Below are 10,872 nucleotides of genomic sequence, written 5' to 3' on the forward strand. Positions count from 1 at the left end.
GTGCTGGGTGTCCGAAGATATTCGAGCGTCATCTCCTTAGAAAGCTCGCTCATGCGGGAGGTCGCTAGCTTGGATAACAGGTCCGCCCTGAGATTCTCCGCTCTGGGAATGTGCTGGATGCTGAAAGAACCTAGGGCGGACGTAAGTTCCCGCACTTTTTGAAGATACTTTTGCATTGATGGCTCTTTCGCTTCAAAGTCCCCCTGGACTTGGCTCACTATCAGCTGGGAATCGCTGAAGGCCTTCAAATCTTCCACTTTCAGTTCTTTCGCCAATTTAAGCCCAGCAATAAGCGCCTCGTACTCCGCCTCGTTGTTTGAGGCCGGGAACTCGAGGCGGAGGGCTTGCTTGGCCACCACTCCGTCTGGGCTGGTGAGGATTAATCCAGCCCCGCTACCCCCCGAAGCTGAAGACCCGTCCGAATATAGAACCCACGGTTGCTTCGGGGTTCCATCCATAGGCGCAGATGGTGGCTCAGGGTCGTCCGGCAAGGTACATTCCACAAGAAAGTCGGCGAGAACTTGAGCTTTGATGGCCGGCCTGGGCCGATATTCGAGGTCGAATTCTCCGAGCTCTACCGCCCACTTGGCGATCCTCCCTGCACGGTCCGACTTCTGCAATATTTGCTTCATAGGCTGGTCGGTCAGTATGACTATTGTATGTGCTTGAAAATAAGGGCGGAGTCTCCGAGCCGAGATGATAAGGGCGAAAATTGTCTTCTCAAGTTTAGAATATCGGGTCTCAGGATCCCTGAGGACCCGGCTGATGTAGTAGACTGGCTTTTGGAGCTTGTCCTCTTCCCGGACCAGGACTGAGCTTACCGCGGTCGGGGAAACGGCCAAGTATAAGTAGAGGACCTCGCCCCGCTGAGGCTTGGTGAGCAGCGGGGGAGAGGCCAGAAGGCGTCTGAGCTCTTCAAAGGCTCGCTGGCATTCTTCTGACCACAGAAAGTCCTTTGGCCGCTTAAGGATCTTGAAGAAGGGGAGACAGCGCTCGGCCGATCGGGAGACGAACCTCTCCAAGGCGGCGACCCGTCCAGTGAGTTGCTGCACTTCTTTGACTGTCTTTGGGGGCGTCATCTCCTGCAGCGCTCGAATTTTCTCGGGGTTGGCTTTAACTCCACGCTGGGTCACTATGAAGCCCAGAAATTTGCCAGAGGTGACTCCGAAGGCGCATTTTGCTGGGTTGAGTTTCATTCGGTACCTCCTAAGCTTGGAGAATGTTTCGTTGAGATCGACCACATGGTGCTCCGCCACTTGGCTTTTCACCAGCATGTCGTCCACATAGATCTCCATATTTCGGCCGATCTGGTCCTCAAATATTTGGCTGACCAGCCTCTGATACGTGGCTCCAGCATTCTTCAAACCGAAAGGCATCACCTTATAGCAATAGGTGCCCTTGTCGGTGATGAAGGCCGTTTTCTCCTCGTCTTCCGGCGCCATCCGGATCTGATTGTATCCGGAGAAGGCGTCCATGAATGTCAGTAGTTGATGTCCTGAGGTAGAATCCACGAGCTGGTCGATACTTGGGAGGGGGAAGCTATCCTTCGGGCAGGCCTTGTTCAGGTCAGTGTAGTCCACGCACATGCGCCACTTCCCATTGGCCTTCTTTACAAGGACTATGTTGGCGAGCCAATCTGGGTAGGAGACCTCCCGGATGAAGCCGGCTTTGAGGAGTTTGTCTACCTCCTCGGCTGCGGCCCGTTGTCGTTCCGGGGCGGAGCCCCTCTTTTTCTGCTTCACAGGTCGGCTGGTTGGCTTCACCTGGAGTCGATGGACTATGACCTCAGGGTCAATTCCCGGTACGTCAGCGGGCGACCAGGCGAAGACATCAGCATTGTCCCGTAGGAAGCTGATGAGGTGACCCCTCTCGCGGACGCCAAGGCCAGAGCCGACCTGCACAGTTAGCTCGGGAAGATTTTTTCGTAGGGGAACTTGAACAAGCAGCTCACCAGGCTCTACTTGCTTCTTCCAGGGATTATCCCTTGCGTCCAGGGTTTCTATGGGTAACGAGGGACCCGTTGCCTGGGCCGGCGCCTCGTTTGGCTGCTTCAGTCTGTGAGCCGCCATGTAGCACTGCTTGGCGACCAGCTGATCCCCGCGGGCTTCGCCTACTCCTCGGTTGGTATGGAATCGCATGAGTAGATGTCGGGTCGAGACCACAGCTCGGAGGGCATTTAGCCCTGGTCGCCCCAGGATGGCGTTGTAGGCCGAGGGTAGACGGACCACAAGGAAGTCCGTCCTCACAGTGCTTTCTCGAGGAGCGAGGCCGACCGTAACAAGAGAGCTGACCTCGCCCTCGACCGGGACCGAGTCTCCGGTAAACCCGATAAGTGGGGCATTAATTTTTCGGAGTTGTCCTTCTGGTGACCCCATTTCTTGGTAGGCATGATAGTACAAAACGTTGGCTGAACTTCCATTGTCAACTAGGACACGTTTTACATTGAATTTATTGACAATCATGGAGATGACCACAGCGTCATTGTGAGGGGTCTCAACCCCTTCCAAATCCTCGTCCGAGAACGAAATGACTTCGGCAGTACGCTGGCGCTTCGGGGAAATTCCTTGGGCTGGTCCTCCCGCCGAGGCTTCTCCGATTACATTGATGGTGCCGGCGATGGGCCTGTTGTCATCCGGATTCTCGGACGGTGCTGCGTTTTCCACTGGCCTCCTTTCTTCGCGTCGGTTCCGAACGAACCGATTGAGCACCCCACGGCGAATAAGCGCCTCGATCTCGTCTCGGAGTTGAATACAGTCCTCCGTGTCGTGTCCGCGGTCTCGGTGGAAGCGACAGTACTTCCTGGGGTTGCGCGGGAATCCCGTATCCCGCATGGGAGGTGGAGGTCGGAAGAAATCCCGGCCTTCGATCTCCATCAAAATTTCGGCCCGGGGAGCGTTGACAGGGGTGTAATTTTCGTACCTCCCTGGGTGTGTCCGAGGCCGTGGTGGGGACCTTGGTCGTGGTGAGGTCCTCCGTTGAGGTTATCCCCGCTACCGAGGCGGGCTTCTCAGTCGGGGGAGATTCTTCTCTCGGCGAGGGGATCGGCTTCTTTGGCGGCCGCGCTCCTCGCGGCGTTTCTTCTGCTTTCTTGAGGCGGGCTCGATTGCGCCTCGCCTAGAGGCGATTGCCTCTTCGGCCTTAGTGTACTTCCGAGCTCGGGCCAGCATCTCGGTGAAGTCGGCCGGGAAGCTCTTCTCGATGGAGAAAAGGAATCGATAAGAGCGGGCCCCAGTCTTTAAAGCCGACATGGCTATGGACTGGTCCAGCTCGCGAACTTCCCATGTGGCGGCGGTAAAGCGGTCCAGATACTCCTTCAGGGACTCTCCCTCCTTCTGCTTGACATCCAGGAGGGAATCCGACGTCCGCCGTTGGCGTCGGCTGGCGGCAAAATTGGTGGCAAATTGTCTGCCAAGTTGCTCGAAGGAAGATACTGTGCTCGGCTTTAGCCCAGAAAACCAGAGTCGAGCTGTCCCTCGAAGAGTCGCCGGGAAGGCCTTACAAAGCACAGCCTCCGAGGATCCTTGTAGGGCCATAAGAGCTCGGTAGCTCTCCAAGTGATCGAGGGGGTCGGTGACTCCATTGTAGGGCTCCACTTGAGGTATTTTGAACCTCAAGGGGACCGGCTCATCCTCGATCTGGCGGGAAAAGGGGGACTTGGTGGTGAACTCAAAATCCCCATCTTGTCTTGCCTTCTTGCTGTGGAGCGCTTCAATCTGGCGCTCCAAGTGCTCGACTTTCCTATCCCGAGGAACCGTCGCCGTGGTTTGCTCCGGCTCACGGTGGTCTGGGGCAGATTCGGCTTCAGAGGGTTGGGGTCTTCCGTTGGGACCTTCCCCAGGCAGCTCTCTCCGGGGGGAGGTCCGCCCTTCATTGTTGGCCCTTGAAGAGCCATGAAGATTCTGGCCCTGGGGGACCGGACCGTTGGGAGGGGACTCCGGCAAGAGCTGGGCCTGCGGGGGGAGCGTTGGTAAGGCCTCCTCACGTCGCAGGCCTTGAACGACGGCCGCCAAGGCCTGGACTTGCTGCACCAGGGCATTGAATTGCTCCGGCTGGACCTGAGGAACCGGGTCAGCCGGAGCAGGTGAATTCTGGACGGAATGTCCAGGACTCTGTGGGGGACGCCGGGAGATGTTGGAGGCTCCCTTACTTCTCAACTTCATGATCGCAACTCGGGCCCTTCCTCTAGCGCCAACTGTTGCTGGAAATTGGACCCGGGGGCGATCGTCCGTCGAGGAGGGGGAGCTGTCGGCGGATGCGAGGGAGTGATGATGCGTCGGCGGGCGGCGTCCTCTGTCGGGGTGCCTGCAGAAAAGCCGGTGGCCGGGTCTTCCGGCGCCGGCCCTCCGATGCTTAAGTTAGAGGGGGCAAAATAGTGTTTAAAGAAAATGGGAGCAGTAGTCTTCTTCCCTTCTCTCTTCCCCCCCCTTTTTATAGGGGGGTTTACCTGCGATGTGACCGGACAAGGCCGTCGTACAGCTCGGCATGTTGCTTGATCCGGTGCACGGACAAGTAAATAATTACACTGATGTCGGAGGTAAGGCCGTCGTACGACCTGAGCCGTCACGCGATCGGGTGAATCATTGCATTGATGTCGGCGGTGAGGCTGGGGTCAGACTTATCATGGCGGACAGGACTCTGCCGAGCTGATTTGCCGTGGAGAACTGAGGATCCGTAGATGAAAGGAGCCACGCGCATTAATTGTTGCGTAGGCCGGAGATTCACATTAATTGTTGCGTAAGCCGGAGATTCACATTAATTGTTGCGTGAACTGAGGATTTGCCGGGATCATGTGTAATAAATGCTGGGGCAGTGGCAGGATATGGCCCTTGACCGGACCTCGGAGAGGTACGGCCGCGGCAGGTGGTCGACAAAGACCCGCCTTTGAGGTCGGAAGTCCTCTAGGTCGGATGATCCGGGATCGGACGCTCTGGGGTCGGGCGCCGACCTCAGTCGTCCGGAGTTGTCGACTGCGTAATCTTCCGGTGGCAGGATTATTGTATTACTGGGGGAAAACCGTATTCCCCCAACACATATAAAGTAATTTGTGAAGTTGCTTTGAGAATTACCCCGTTATACATTTATTTCCTTGCTACAGTTCCTCAAGTGAAAATTCTCACTAGGCCGCCACGAAGAGCTTTTGGCATGTATTATATAACAAAGTCGCACAAGGGCTCTTGTTGTTGACTTAAAATCTCTAATAATATGAATACCATTCTTTAGGTAATAAGAACATGTCTACAAACATATTTCGATTAATTATAGAATGGACTCTCTCCTATTTTCAAATGAATTGACACTGTTCTCTGATATATAGCCTGCAGTTTTTCACTCCTGTAAACTCAAATCAATTAAGCCAAGTGGCATAATACATCTGCTTCATGCTAGCGTGCAACAAATCAATGGTCATATATGACAGCAATAGTTCCAAAATAGAAATAATGATGCGAATTCTAACAAATTTTTATTTACCCTCTAAGCATGAGGGTTCATTTTTCTTCTCTTTGTAGACAACAAGGGACACTGCTAACCATTTACTTGCTTCATGTCTCTTTGCAAGAAGACTGTGATGGAAGTTCACCGTTGCTACGGGTGTTTCTTTTATTCCTTCATTGTTGTCAGAAGAAAAACACTGCAAAGTTGGGATATAGTGACGGTTATCCTAGATTGTCATTTGGCTTAAAAGTAGCACATGAACATTTTTTAGATGAGGAAGAAATAGAGGATGCATTGTTGGCTAAGTTGTCCTCATCAAGGAATGGATGTGTAATGCTTTTAAAAGCTTCAAGTCTTTCTGCATTTTTTTTATATCTACCTTTGAGAAGTTGTAATTGCTATTTTCCTTGCCTCCTTTTTGAGATGATGTATCATTTCATTTTTTAATGAATTTGAGCTTCAACCTATTTCCTCTCCCATAAAAAATTGTCATTCTATGATTGAAGGCAATCATAATGCTAGCTTTTATTTGATTCCTAAGATTTCCCATGACTTCATCTATACTTTGATTTTATTGTACCACAAAGCCTTCCATATAATATACGTTCATAATATGATTTATCCACTGAGGAACTAAATATTATATCAAAGACAAAAGATTCTGATGTGGCACTCAATAAGCACAATGATATGGTGTGACCATATTAGTAGAGCTCATGATCTATGCGGCAACCCTCTCTCACTCAGAATTTTTCAAGGCACCTTGGTTAGAACTCTCTTTTTTTGCCAACCTAAGAGCCGAGAAGAGCAAACCTAGAATAGCCGATCCAGAGAGCCAAGGAACCTCGCTCGACCCAACAACCAACTAGCCTGGTGATTAGTCCGAGCCAAGCAGAGACTCCTCATAGTAGAAGAGGACCAGCCTTTTTGCCCAAATGCACATGAGGCTTTGGAAGTTCTCTCATGTGCTAGGATGTTACAGCACGTTCTCAAATTGTTATGTCGTGTTAGTATTTTGTTACAACACGACCAAGTTTGTTAGGATGCAATCTTAGAAAAATTCAGATTTCCAACTATAAAGAAATCAAAAGATCCTCCACAAAAAGGTAACAAGTAACTTACTTTAACTAGGTGAGGCTCTATCTCTTCATTTTCCTCCTTCATTCCCATAAAAAAGATACGTCTTTGATGTATCAAAGGGCCCAGCCAGAGTAAAGCTCCGTCGAGTTCTCTGAACTTATCTATTGTCTTGTAGGTGTATGGAGATATCCGCATCACTATCCCGAGATTAAGTGGCAGTAGATTGGCACCATCTGTGGAAAACTGAATAAGGAGCTATGCCGCTTAGAAGGAGTAACCAATACACAACATCCCCCATCAAGCCTCAAGGTAGCCCAAGAGAGGGCACCATGAGAGAGTCCCATCTTCTATAGTAGTGGTGGTCAATTCTACCGCTTCAACAACCCTCGAGGATGCTCGTGACCGTAGAGCAGTTTGACCGGCTTTAGTAAGCATGTCCAAGCCTTGGATGATCTAGTCAGGGGCTGGTACTAGAGAAAAAGATCCAGTCAGCAGAACTTTCCAAAGAACTATCAGGTTAGTGGTCTACTCCTAGCCAAAGGGATGATCGACTTCACCATTGTTGGTCTTAAGAAAGTGGCAGAAAGAGCTCCTGTTCTGAGAATAAATCGAGAGGGTCTGAGGGGAGTTCCAATGTCGGGCGAGGTTCGCTCGCTCAAAGAGAGGGGAGATGGTTCCAAGGAGATTAGGAGACTTATTTGACTCGACGTCTCGGTGAAATGAACGAGCCTGGCTCAAGTTATGGAGGAGGTGAGGGAGAAGAAGGCTAGCAACTCAAACGAACCAAACCTTTGCAATGTGCCAACCTTCACAAAGCAAATAATGACGGAACCCCTTCCTCCAAGGTTCAAGATGCCCATGGTGGATCCATATGATGGAACTACAAACCCTATTGACCACCTAGAGTCTTTCAAGGCTCTTATGTTGTTTCATGGAGCTTCTGATGCCATCATGTGTTGAGCCTTCATAGCAACTCTGAAGAAGGCTGCCCAAACATGGTATTCCAACCTTTAGCCATACTCGATTAGCTTGTTTAACCTTCTCAGTTAGAGATGCATGGGCCCTTTCACTAGTAGTCGCAACTGCTAGAAGACCCCTATGACCTTTGATGACCCAAAGATTGATTCATAGATTGATTTTGATGATCACAAAACCTTGAAGTATAGATACTAATATTTATGTTGCAAGGAGAAAGATATTTATTTTGCAAGGAACATAGCAAGTTGGAAGAACACAAGAAGGCCTCCAAAGCTCTCAAGTTGGAAGAAAGCTACAATTTATTGGTCCAAAGTTTAAAGTTCAAAGGATTCAAATTGGAGGAGTAAAATCAAAGGAAAAATTCAAAAGAACAGTCTTCGAGTCGACTCCAGTGGAATTCGAGTCGACTCCGGAGAAGTATGAGTCGACTCCTAGGAGTCACAGGCAGTGTGGAGTGATTGATTAAAACCCCGTTTGATTTTGATGAGCTCAAAGCATTTGAGTATATCGTGTGATTACTAATGAATTCAATTGAGTGTTTCAGTGAAAATCCTGCTCAGTGTCTCTAGACTTGGTTCATAACCTTTTGGATAAGTTAAGAACTCTGCATGAACCAATGTCTGAGATTCGAGTCGACTCCCGAGTTTCACGAGTCGACTCCAAGCGTATCAAGGTCACTGGCACGAGCTCGAGTCGACTCCTAATCAGTATGAGTCGACTCCGACTGAAAACAGACAGAAGGATAAAAGAGCAGTTTTTCAGATCTTAGATTCGAGTCGACTCCAGTGGAACGCGAGTCGACTCCCAGCGGTACACAAAGAAAAAGTCAGACAGCGTTTTATGGACTCTGAGATTCGAGTCGACTCCCGCAGTACGCGAGTCGACTCCAAGACTGTGCGACCATCGACAGACAGAAAACCATGTTACTGCCTCTGAGATTCGAGTCGACTCCCAGACAGCTCGAGTCGACTCCAAGACAAGCTTCACGTCAAAAGGCAGAAGACCAACTTTCGGAAACTGAGAGCCGAGTCGACTCCAAGAAAGTTCGAGTCGACTCCAAGACTGGATGAGCCAAAAGTCAGAGAATCGGGAGTTCGGGCTCTGAGATTCGAGTCGACTCCCAGACAGCTCGAGTCGACTCCAAGACAAGCTTCACGTCAAAAGGCAGAAGACCAACTTTCGGAAACTGAGAGCCGAGTCGACTCCAAGAAAGTTCGAGTCGACTCCAAGACTGGATGAGCCAAAAGTCAGAGAATCGGGAGTTCGGGCTCTGAGATTCGAGTCGACTCGAGTGGACAAAATTCAAATTTGGGTCCACGGACTTCAGAGGATGAGCAGACTCCAAAATTGCCAGGTCAGCGCCAGAAGTTGGCGAGTCGACTCCGGGTCAAGACGAGTCGACTCCCAGTCAAGACGGCAACTTTAATTCAAACTTGGAACAGTTGCCGAGTCGACTCCGGAAAAGCTCGAGTCGACTCCTGCTACAGCCGAGTCGATTCCTGATCGCGCGAGTCGACTCCAACCCACCAACGGTCACATTGTCAGGCTGCGCAGAGTGTGCAGAACAGCCAGAAAAAGTAGAGTAACGGCTAGTTTCCGTGGGGGTTGGCTTAAATAGCCACAGAAGACTGTAGCAAGACAGAGAATACACATTCCACTCCAAGCATTCGAGTTTTCAAGCTTTGCAAGTGCTCTTAAACGAGAAAAAGGGGAGATCTGCATTTACTGCTCCACCAACATCTTCCCAGCATTCAAAGCTTCCTCCTCCTGCTTTCAAGTCGACCACTCTTTCAAGAGGAGACCGGAGTTCCAGAAGCCACACCTCTTCACCATCTTAAAAGCGTTTGAGGGCTTCTAACTCCTTTACGATTATATTGTTTTAAATCTGCTTTTTGAGAAGCTATTTTCTGTTTTCTTCCATCTCGTGTATTTACTTGATTCAATCAGGGGATTGAATCAAGGGGTTCAAGGTTGGTTGGTGAGCCGGTTTTTAAAACCAACGTGTGTAAGGGTTTGATTGTGAGCCCGGGAAAACAATCGGTGACGGTTCTAGTCGGTGAGCCTGGAAAAACCGACCGAGTTCGTTGTGAGCTCGTAAAACAACAAGTTTGGTTGTGAGCTTGCAAAACAACCGGCTGTAATCCAAGGGGGTTATAGTGAATTCCCAAGAGAAACTTGGGGAGTGGACGTAGGAGCAAGGGATAGCTCCGAACCACTATAAAACTTGTGTTTGTGATTGATTGTCTCTCCCTCTTCTCATTTCATATTACTCACAGCACATAGTAATTAATTAAATAACTTGCAATAGTTTTTAATTAATCATCCATAACGTTTTAAATTATCTAAATTATTTTAAAACCCAATTCACCCCCCCCCTCTTGGGTTGTCTATCTGGGCAACAAATGGTATCAGAGCCAAAAACTCTTCCACTCAAGAGTTAAAAGATCAAAATGACAACCCCATTTGGATCTTCTCACATTGAGGGTCAGTCCACCCAAAGACCCCCTTTCTTCAATGGATCTGACTACTCATATTGGAAGACTAGGATGAGAATATTCATCCAATCCCAAGACTATGAGATGTGGACCATTGTAGTAAATGGCCCATACATCCCGTCCATATATATAGATGGTGTCAAGGTACCCAAACTAGAAAAGGATTGGGATGAACATGACATGAGGAAGGCACAACTAAACTCTAAGGCTATGAACGTGTTTTATTGTGCCTTAGACCGAAATGAATTCAATAGGGTCTCTACTTGCAACTCTGCAAAAGAGATCTGGGATAGGCTTGAAGTGACCCATGAGGGCACAAATCAAGTTAAAGAATCCAAAATTAATATATTGGTTCATAAGTATGAACTATTTAAAATGGATTCTAATGAGACAATCACTAGTATGTTCACTAGGTTTACTGACATTGTCAATGGCCTAAAAAGCCTTGGCAAGAGTTATACTAACAGTGATCTTGTCAGGAAAATCCTTCGGTGTCTACCAAGGTCTTGGGAAGCTAAAGTGACGGCGATCCAAGAAGCTAAAGACTTGAACAAGCTTCCACTTGAAGAGCTCCTTGGATCCCTGATGACTCACGAGCTCACCATGAAACAACACAACGAGGAAGAGTCTTCCCATAAGAAAAAGGTAATAGCTTTAAAATCTACTTCTTCTAACAAGGACTTATCTTGCAGCAGCAGCAGTGAAGAAGAAGAAGATGAGGAAGATGGTGGTGAGGCTCTTCTTGTGCGCAAATTCAAGAAATTCATCAACCACAAGAAGTCTTATCATCAAAGGAGAGGGCCCTCAAATTTCTACCGGAAGGACAAAGGTAAGGAAAGAGAAAACGAGGGGATTGGGTGTTACGAGTGCAAGAAGCCGGGTCACA

This window comes from Phoenix dactylifera, chromosome 7 (genome assembly GCF_051530095.1).
Source record: "Phoenix dactylifera cultivar Ajwa chromosome 7, Ajwa_hap1_PhDact_Kaust_v1.1, whole genome shotgun sequence".
Lineage (NCBI taxonomy): Eukaryota > Viridiplantae > Streptophyta > Magnoliopsida > Arecales > Arecaceae > Phoenix > Phoenix dactylifera.